Below are 11320 nucleotides of genomic sequence, written 5' to 3'. Positions count from 1 at the left end.
AACGTAATTTAGCATTTTCGGCAACTGACCACCTTACCAAATGTCTACAAGAAAAAAAATATTAAAAATCAACGCGATTCTTTAGCAACTTAAAACTTGCACATTATTACCCTTACCGCATACTCAAAAAAATTCTAAAAAATCTGAATAAAAACTTGAAAATCTAGCTGAAACTGCAGATTTTTTATAAGTTTGAAATGTGGATTTATATTGTGTTAGTTATATATAATGAGCTAGGATTTTATGAAAAAATAATAAACATTAAATAAACAAAAGAAAAACAGCCAAAATCGATCAAAATGTTGATGACCTAATCAGCTGATCACAAGTGTATGTATAACATGATTTTTATATTAATGATCTCAAACCAGTTTGCAATAGTGGTATTCACCAAATTATTGTCAACAGTCGTTGCTTGAGCTCACTTGCTATTTTACCAGAGTGCCAGGCCACTTGCTCACTTTGGTGCATACCACTAATGAATTTTAAATGTGCTCTGTCAAAATGACATTTTAATATACCTTACGTACATATGTACCTTTGTCTACAATAAAAGTTTAATAAGAACAATTCTGTGAGCATACATGGAAAATACGTTTATGGGTAGGAAATGACGTTTTTTCAGACCAAGATGGACGTTTTCTTATGCCGAAAAACCTGGCAACACTGATGTGCCACTGCATGTACATACCCAGCAAAGAATCGGTAATCGCTTTTAGTGGTAACGTGTTCTAGAAAGCATAGCGTTATAATGCCTTCGAATTTTTTCGCTTCTTTTACGAATTACCGGCAATGCAAAGCAGAATGTCCTACAATATTTTATTTATTTCGCTTCTTTGTTTCATTTCGGGGAATGCAAATTAGAATGTCCTTTAATATTTTTATACCTTTCATGAGCATGAAATGGTATTATAACTTTGGTCCGATGTTTGTAAGTACCAGAACAAAAAGAGATAGACCCATGAAAATGTATACTTATATGATCAGAACGTCGAGCTGAGTTGATTTAGCCATGTCCGTCTGTCCGTCTGTCCGTCTGTCTGTCTGTTTGTATGCAATCTAGTCTCTCAGTTTTCGAGATATCCGGATCAAATTTGGTAGGTGGGTGTATTTTTATAATGTATTAATCATTTGTCGGAACCGGAAGAATCGGACCACTATAACATATAGCTCCCATACAACTGATTGTTGGGATATGAGATTTTTCATTATAACTTCTCCATTTATGCCGCTACGAACATGAAATTTTGCAATACTTGCAACCATTATGAACAGAATACTTACAGTGAAAATTACAAAGATCGGGTCACTATAACCTATAGCTTCCATACAACTGATTGTTCAGATATAAAATTTTGCGTTATAACTCCTCCATTTATATAGCTAGGAACATGAAATTCCGCACTGTTTTCAATAATTATCAACAGAAAACTTACAGTGAAAATTAAAAAGATCGGGTAACTATAACCTATAGCTCCCATACAACTGATTGTTCAGATATGAGATTTTTCGTTATAATTCATCCATTTCTGTAGCTAGGACCATGAAATTTCGCGCTGTTTTCACTCATTATCAACAGAAGACTTACAGCGAAAATAACAAAGATCGGGTCACTATAACCTGCAGCCCCCATACAACTGATTGTTCAGATATGGGGTCTTTTATCATAACTCCTCCATTTATGCAGCTAGGAACATGAAATTTCGCACCATTTTCACTCATTATTAACAGAATACTTACAGCGGAAATAACATAATCGGATGACTACAACATATATCTTCCATACATCTGATTGTTCAGATATGGGATTTTACTGTAAAACTCCTTTATTTGAACAGCTAAAACCGATAAATTTCGTAAGATATTTTATAAATAATAATACAAAGTCTACTGAAAAAACTGAAAACTGAAACTAAACCCAATAAATTGTGTTACCGGTTTACATACCGATCACATAGCGGTGAAAATCACTTAGATTGGTGTCATATAAAGTATATCTTCCATACCTCTGATTGTTTAGATGCGATTTTTTATATAAGTATGTAGCTCCTCTATCGATGTATGCAGATGTATTCAAAAGCAGTAATCTGTCAAAGTAAAATTTGCAGATGTTCATGAAAGGTATGAAGCCTTCGGCATAGCCGAAGACAGCGCTGCTCTTACTTGTTTTTTTAATTTGGTTTCTTTGCTTCATTTCGGAGAATGCAAAATAGAATGCTGCATCGTCGTCAGCTGAAAAATAGAATTTTAAGCTTAATTAAATATGCATGTATGTTTTAAGTAAAATCTAAATACCTACATAAATACATATGTATGTATAAAAACTGATTTATAAAAATTTAAATTAATTTTAATATTTTAAGACATTTTCTGATTCCAATTTAATATAATAAGTATGTCCTTATCTAGGCATTCTACATTAGTTTCTCTGTAAGGCATTTTTTGCTCGCTTCCCTGGATTCTGTTTATCAATGAAACCGCTTTTTTCTATAAACTAACTGAACCGAAATTTTCCACAAATGTTTGATCTAAACCGAAAACCGAACCACTTTTCATAACGGTTTAAAGGTTCGTTTCATCCAAATTTCAATAGATAAATTTGCCCCTTTTTACCTCGCTTTTATTAGATTTGGATGTAACTATGTAATAATGATGCGCCTAAAAGATGCAGCAATTTGCATTATCAAGCTACATACCTAATGACAGTACTAATGAAGAATCGAAAGATTTATTTCGCGTATTATTCTATTCGTTATAGTAGTTTTAAAATCAACTGAATTTAAGACTATAAAGATGAAAATAAAATTATAGTTCAAAAAACTAAAAACTCGCTTTTATTACAATGTGAACTAAAAAGTAAAAAATAATTTATGGAAATACAGATTTCGTTTAAGGGGAATAGCAAGTTCCCCAACTGGATTTAATTAAACTTTTAAGACCAACCTAAAATAGGATTAAATTAATTGACAATAAAATTAATTTGACCGGAAAACAAAGCGAGGGGTGTTTCTTAGTTTTTATAGTCCTGCTATTGACAATATTCAATATTAAAGTGTTCTTCAAATGCATATCGTCATTTGCATCTGCAAATGTGACTTTTTCGATACATATGCAAATGCATCTGTCTGTCAAATTTACAGTACATATTTATTTAAGTATTTAAACATACGTTCTTTGAAAACGGAATAAACCAAACCCACATGATTCTATATGTGTGTCAGATGAAAATAGAAACATTTCTGTTTCGTATGTACGTTAGACTGCATCACTCCCCATACAAAAAAAAAAAAATCGGTACAGTTTTTCCATTAGTATTATAAAATCTATTATATTTTAAGACGTCCACCAAAATATTTCGAAAAAATATTGAGATTTAAGTGAGCTGGACCGATTTGAAAATAGCTCCAAAGATGGAGTTTTTTATGAATAAAAATAGTTTCTTAAAGATTTTTTTTGAAAAAATACCCTCAAATGACAAAACGGTTTAAGCTTAAAAAATTTGCGTAAAAATATTTTTAAAAAATTTTAAACAGAATTTGGACGGAATCGTAATAATGACAATTTTGATGCTGTTTTCAACTTTTTTCAAAGATTGGTATAAGAAAAACTTGAATAACTGAGCCTAAACTCTACTGATTTAGACTTGTGAGATATCATAAGCCCTTTTTATTTCTTTGCCAGTAAACTCATTCAAAGGATGAAAGAGAAAGGTAGGTTGAACGAATATCATTCAAAGTTGAATTAAGATGTGTTTATATTTAAAAAAAAAATTTGGGACACGAATTATTTTTTTTGCACATAAATAAAAATAGTGGGAAATATACCTTTCTACCGAGATCCCATAAGTCTAAATCAGAATAGTTTTGGCCCAGTTATTTAAGTTTTTCGTAAATCAATCTTTGAAAAAAAGAAAAAAACAGCATCAAAAATCTCATTATTACGATTCCGTTGAAAAGATTTTTAAATATTTTTTTGCAGAATTTTTAAGCCTAACTTGTTTTGTCATCTGAGGGGACTTTTTTCAAAAAGTTCCTTAAGAAACTATTTTGATTCATAAAAAACTCTATTTTTGGAGGTATTTTCAAATCGGTCCAGCTCGCTTAAATCTTAATATTTTTCCGAAATATTTTGGTGGACGTCTTAAAATATAATAAATTTTGTAATACCGGCGGAAAAACCGCAACTTTATTTGGTGATGCGGTCTAATGTACGTGCATCTGCTTTGTACAGAAACAAATCTTATTTGCCTTTACACGATAAGTTGGCATTTCCATATGTAAAAAGTGGAATGTACACATGCAAATACATATAATATGTAAGAAGACCTTTACTGAACTGAAAATGAAATGTCCAAAACAATTGATATCAAGCACCCCACGTTTTGTTTTCCACTAAAATTAATTTTATTGTGAGCTAGCCAATGCCCGCTTGCTTCGCGGTACCTAATTGGACACGGTGGTCTTGAACCAGTCTTAAGTTTTATAAAAGTGTGCCTAAAATCGGCTTTCACAGCCTTGATGCATTTGCAGGTTCAAAATCCATCGAGATCAAAATCGTAGGTGATCCTTTATTCGAGATATTCACATTTTTATATCTGTCTATTTGTCGTATTCTAGTTTAGTTTTCCACCAATCGGGAGGATTTTCACCGAGATGAGTTAGTTTTTGTTTAAGATAGACCTTCAATTGAGCTTTAATTTCACATTTTTAATGTCTCCAGATTATTCTGCATTCGAGCCTTCGCTTTCGCTGCAGGAATCTAGAATTATATCTAGATTGCTTATAATCAGGGAACGGATTTTTAGGACCTAAAAACCTATAAAAAAGGGCAAAATAAGATAACGAAATTGTTGTATATACACATCACCCTGTATTATCTATTTACTAGACTCTCCCTTTTGGTAAAATGTATTCCATTATGTATGTATTATATTTAGCTTTAGTTGATACTTGAAATAGCTAATAAAGAGCAGTCGTACTGGAGCCATCACAGCATACGTACACAACATGAACCATGCTTTAATATGGTGTCAGATTCCTCAAAAGTAAAAAAAAATAATAAAAAAATAAAAAAAATTAAATTAAATAAATTAAAAATATATAAGTATATAGTGGTATGCCGCCAAAAGAAGAAAAATTAGAAAGCGAAAAAACAGAAAAAGTGATTACGATGCAATCTCCACAATTTTTCGCGTCTGCAATACAGCCGATCAATTTAAAAGACTCCAATCAGGCTGATACATGGAAAAATTGGAAAAATCAATTTAAAATATTTTTACGTGCATCAAGCTTAGACGATCAAACGGACGAGCGAAAAGTTGCACTTCTTTTACACCACATGAGCCCAGAAGCGCTTTTAGTTTTCAACTCATTCAATTTGGATGTCGACGAAGTGAAATACAGTGAACTTGTGAAAACATTTGATGCTTATTTTCTGCCTAAGATCAATCTCGCCATGGAGCGGCACAAGTTTTTTACCAGAAAACAGGATGCCAATGAATCAATTGATGAATATGTCACAGTGTTGAAAAACTTAAGTCTTAATTGCAAATTCGAAACCCTACGCGAAGACTTGGTCAAAGACATTTTTATTTGCGGATTGTCAACGCAAAAATCGTTCATAAAGAAAGGCTGCTCAGCGAAGGTGACATAAATCTGCAAAAGGCGGTGGACATATAAAAAAATCTAGAAATCGCCAAAGGAAATATTACTCAACTTCAAAAGCTTAGTGCCGACGATTCTGAAGCATGTGTCGGTGCTATACAAAAATATGATAAATGGTCGGCAACCAACACCAGCAACAAAAGGTCACCACAGAGGTCGCCTAGCGGTTCACAGCAAAAATGCAAAAAATGTGGAAATATTCATTTGTACAAATGCCCTGCATATGGCGTGATTTGCAATATATGTAACAAAAAGAATCGCTTCGCCAAAATGTGCTTTTCAAAAGACAACTACGAACATAAGCAGGCAGCAAACAATGGTTTGAACGGCAAAAAGAGGTACGTAAAAAATATATATCAAGAAGACGATGATGAGGAGCAGAGTGATTATGACTACGACAATCCCTTCGTTGGAACATTACAAGTGCTCTCAGCCTCTCAGTCAGCAGGAAATTGCAGCGAAGCTAAACAACGTCATTGCGAAGTGGTTGCAGTTCATGGCAATGGTGTGAAACAACAAAAGAACAGTGAAGCAAATGAATGGACAGTTGAGGTGATGATAAATAATAAAATTTATAGTTTTCAAATAGATACTGGAGCTCAAACAAATATTATTTCAGAAGAAATTGTACAAATTTTGAATCTAAATAGTAAAGTTAAAAAATCATGTATTAAATTACTAACTTTTAGTGGTGAAAAACTGCAGCAATTTGGTATTATAAAGATTGATTTTGTATTTCAAGATAAACAGTATTCGGAAAATTTTTATGTTCTTAAAATGCCTTGCAAAAATATAATTGGTTTAAATACAGCCATCAATATGAATCTTATTCAAAATGTCAATGTAATACAAAGCACAAATAAAATTTTTGAAAAGTATGCATAAATTTTTACTGGTTTAGGCCTCTTGAAACAAAACTGTAAATTGAAATTAAATACAAGTATACCTCCTGTGATTCATCCACCAAGAAAAATACCATTTCGATTGCAAATTGATTTAAAACATGAATTGAAAAGATAGTACCTGTGTCTGAACCAACTGAATGGGTGAGCTCAATAGTTCTCGTTAAAAACCAAATGGTAAATTAAGAGTATGCTTAGATCCTCGTCATTTGAATGAAGCTATTCTAAGACCACATTTTCCTTTTCCTAATGTAGGAGACTGTAAAGCTAGACTAAGCGGCGCTAAATTCTTTAGTACGTTAGATGCAAATTCAGGTTTTTGGATGGTCCCATTGGACGAAGAGTCAATTGTGCACATTCAATACACCTTTTTGAAGATATCGCTTTTTAAGGCTGCCATTCGGCATAAATGCGGCACCAGAAATATTCCATAGTGAAATGGTGAAACTATTTGAAGATATTGAAGGCCTTATTATCTATATAGACGATTTCTTAATATATGCAGACACTGTTGAAAAGCATAATACCATCTTATTAGCGGTACTTGACAGAGCAAAAGCTGTTGGGCTAAAATTCAATAAAGAGAAGTACAAAATAGGAGTAACACAAATAAAGTTTGTAGGTCATATTTTTGATAAAAATGGTGTAATTCCGGATAATGAAAAAATAAAAGCCATAAAAGCCATTCCTGCACCAAAGTCAATAGAAGAATTTCAAAGATTTATGGGTATGATAAACTATTTAGTGTCATTCATAGAAAATTTAGCAGCTAAAAATAAAAACTTACGTGATTTACTAAGAAAAGACGTAGTTTGGCACTGGGGTGATATGCACGAAAAAGAATTTAATAATTTGAAACAAGCTATAACTAATGCACCAGTTCTTACCTACTTTGATACAGGAAAGCAATTAGTTTTATCTGTAGATGCCTCCAAGTTTGCGGTAGGTGCGTGTATAATGCATGACAGACATCCGATAGCCTATGCTTCAGCATCACTGACGTATTGTGAAGTCAATTATGCACAAATTGAAAAGGAGCTTTTTGCAATTTTGTATGGCTGTACTACGTTCCACCAGTATGTGTACGGTATGAAAGTCACTGTAGAAACTGACCATAAACCTTTGGTAAACCTTTTTAAAAACCGCTTTATAAGATTCCGACAAGGTTGCAGCGATTCATGCTTCGACTTTAGTGTTACGATCTATCAGTCCAGTACAAACCAGGAAAATTTCTGTATATAGCAGATACACTTTCACGAGCACCCCTTGCAAATAAAGCCGGCATAAACATGGAAGAAGATCTTTCGTTACATTGCAATTTATTGCTGACACAACTTCCATTTTCAGATTCAAAAGTTAATGAGATTAAAGAAAAACAAAAAGCAGACACGGTTTTTGGAAAGATAAAGAATTACATTAAAAGTGGTTGGCCACAAAACAAAAAGCTAATAGATTCAGAAGTTGCACCATATTTCAAAATTAGAGACGATATTCATATAATTAATGACATAATCTTAAAAAATAATCAAATTCTGGTACCAACTGCCTTACGAAAATCAGTCCTTAAAAATTTACATGAAGGCCATCTAGGCATTAAAAGAAGCCAAGGTCTCGCTAGACAGTCTGTATATTGGCCAAATATAAACAACGACATTTTTAATGTAGTTTCGAACTGCGAGATTTGCATTAAATACAGAAATGCTAATCCACAGCAAGAACTTTTGTCTTATGAGGTTATAAATATACCCTGGTACAAATTAGGATGCGATTCGTTTGAATTCAATAGACAAACGTATCTATTAATTGTAGACTACTTTTCTAAATACGTAGAGATTGAAATATTATCAAGCGGTTATTCAAGTAGTCTAGTCATAACCAAAATGAAATCTGTTTTTGCTAGACATGGTGTGCCTCGAATGTTAATATCTGACAATGGACCACCCTTTAATTCACAAGAATTTAAAACGTTTTGTCAGGATTGGCAAATAGAACACTCGAGATCCAGTCCATATTTGCCCAAGTCGAACGGAATGGCTGAGCGTTCAATTCAAACGATTAAAAAGATGCTGGCAAAGTGTTTAGAAAGTAAATCTGATCCCTATATTGGATTGCTCCATTACAGAACAACACCAAAATCAGGACTACCTAGCCCTGCAGAGTTGTTGATGTCGCGACAGTTGAGAACAAAACTACCTTCAATAGAAAAAATAATTTTAAGCCAAAAGTTGTAAATACGCAAAAATATCAAAAACAAATATATGATCAAAAATTGAAGTCTGCTGAATATTATAATAAAAGCAAAAAGTACTTAGAGCCGGTTTGTCAAGGCGAAAGTGTCATGTTCAGAAAAACACCAACGTCCTATTGGACTCCAGGTACTATAGCAGAAACTTGTAAAGAACCAAGATCCTACATTGTAATAGATAAAGACGGATCAAATTACAGGAGGAACAGGGAACACATTTTGAAATTAAATGATAAGCAATTGTTAAATGAAGTAGATACAAATGAAAAAGAAGTACAGGAATCGATTGAAAGTGAACTACAAAATAAAGATAAATATTCACAAATAAAGTCTAATGCTCCGAATACTGTTAGTAAGGAAACCCCTAAAGTTGTTAAAGATAAAAGAGATGGATTATATGTTACTAAAGCAGGACGAAATGTAAAGCCTCCAAAAAGATTGAATTTTGAATAATTAAAAAAAAAAACATATGTACAAACTATATGTATCTAAAAAACATTATCTTTTATATAAAAAAGGAAGACGTTGTATATACACATCACCCTGTATTATCTATTTACTAGACTCTCCCTTTTGGTAAAATGTATTCCATTATGTATGTATTATATTTAGCTTTAGTTGATACTTGAAATAGCTAATAAAAAGCAGTCGTACTGGAGCCATCACAGCATACGTACACAACATGAACCATACTTTAATAGAAATAGGCTAGAAAAGGCAAAAGAAAATAGCGAAATAGACAGGAAAAGATACTAGAAATCGCAAAAAAGGCAAAAGACGGCACTAAAAAATACAAAAGCCGTAAAATAATCAACAAAAATAAACATTTATTTTAGAAATGTTTATTTTTCAAGTAAAAAGAGAAGAACTGTAAACTAGTCTCATTATTTTAAAAATGTCTACTTTTAATCTTTGACTACTTTCTCCTTTCGAGTTTATAACTCAAAAAACTTTAATATACAAACAAAAAGCATTTTGAATTTTTCTGGTAGCATTTTTATTCGATTTTCGCGAAGAAAAGCCTTGAATGTACTAAGCGTGCGCTGACGTGAGTTTATACAAGCGGCCCCTAAATTAAATATGCAACGTATAAAACTTTCATATTATCAGGAACAAGGGATTTTTTCTTGCCCTATACAATTGAGAGTTAGAAAAGGAAAAAAGGCAAATATCTTAAAAAGCATATAAAAGCTGCTTATAAGAATTTTAGCAGTACTTGGTGAAGGCCCATCAATGTCGCTTGATATACTATTTAACCGTTTAGCGCCTTAAGCTAAAAGCCAGTTATTGTCCGCACCCTGGTTAGACTGACTTAGAACCATTTCAACAATATTAGAGTGGACTCTCTGCCCATGTACACATTCGCATTCGCAAAACATTCGTATCATTTGATGCATACGCATAACGAATGCGAGTGCAAATATTCGCAACACCCCTGATATGTATTTATAAATATACATATATTATATCGTAGTTTTTTTGCAAAAACTCGCATCGACCAATTGCAAAGCCGCCTATCTTACGGCACCCAAATTTTACAGGAGTGTGAAAAAAGTTTTTCTTTGAAGGCATTGCCTTGATAGGCGGTATTTGCTCTAGCTATTATGTTGCAAATCTGTTGTTTTAATAAAGATTTTATGATTTTTATGCATTAATCTCGATGCCTGGAACTCAGGGTTACCAAATCTCATTTTTGCCACAACGGCGATTTAGGGGGTTTTGCAAAAACATCGACGATATACATATATGCATATATATATATATATATATATATATATATATATATATATAACATATGTACATATTTCATATTTGAATTAGACGCAGCCAAGGGGCTTATAACATTTAAAAAAATTGTTTGAAGTTATTTTAATTTCTGGCAAAGTTGACCCTTCACTAGACCAGAACTTCCTAAAGTAGGTTTCGCGGAGGGCAAGGGTTCCGTAGAAAAGTCCCATGGTTTTGTATTCTTTCATCTTTAATCTTTAATGTGTGAAGGGCCAGATATATAAGTACAACTCGGGGACCACCATCGCTTAAAATTCGGCATGAATAAGTATGGTGGGCGGTAGTCGATTTGAGTTGCACACGAAAAAAAAGTTCTATAAACTGCTTGAATGAGACGCAATTATCCTTTTTAGAGTATATGTACTCGTAGTTGGTATCATTGCCATATTGAGTACCATAGTGTTGAGCGTTGGGCTTGTAAGCTTGTTTATTTCTAACTTGTATGTGTTGATGGCCGCTGTAGCCTAAGGATTAGAGGTGTGTTCTACCACTCCAAATAACCTGGGTTTCAGTCCTGGTAAAAGCAATATCGCAAAAAGTATAGAAAAGGTTTGTTTTTTTTTACAGCGGTCGCCCCTCGGCAGGCGAGTGATTTCTGCCATGAAAAAGCTTCTCATAAAATCCATTTACCTTTCAAAGGCGGCGTAAAACTTTAGCTCCCTCTATTTTTAATTGAAAAAGCAACAAAGTCTAAGCGGTAGAAGTTATAGCACTATTTCGGA

This window comes from Rhagoletis pomonella, unplaced genomic scaffold, assembly GCF_013731165.1.
Source record: "Rhagoletis pomonella isolate Grant_MI unplaced genomic scaffold, Rhpom_1.0 Rhpom_scaffold_00087, whole genome shotgun sequence".
In the NCBI taxonomy this organism is placed as follows: domain Eukaryota; kingdom Metazoa; phylum Arthropoda; class Insecta; order Diptera; family Tephritidae; genus Rhagoletis; species Rhagoletis pomonella.
This window is presented reverse-complemented; position numbering follows the sequence as displayed.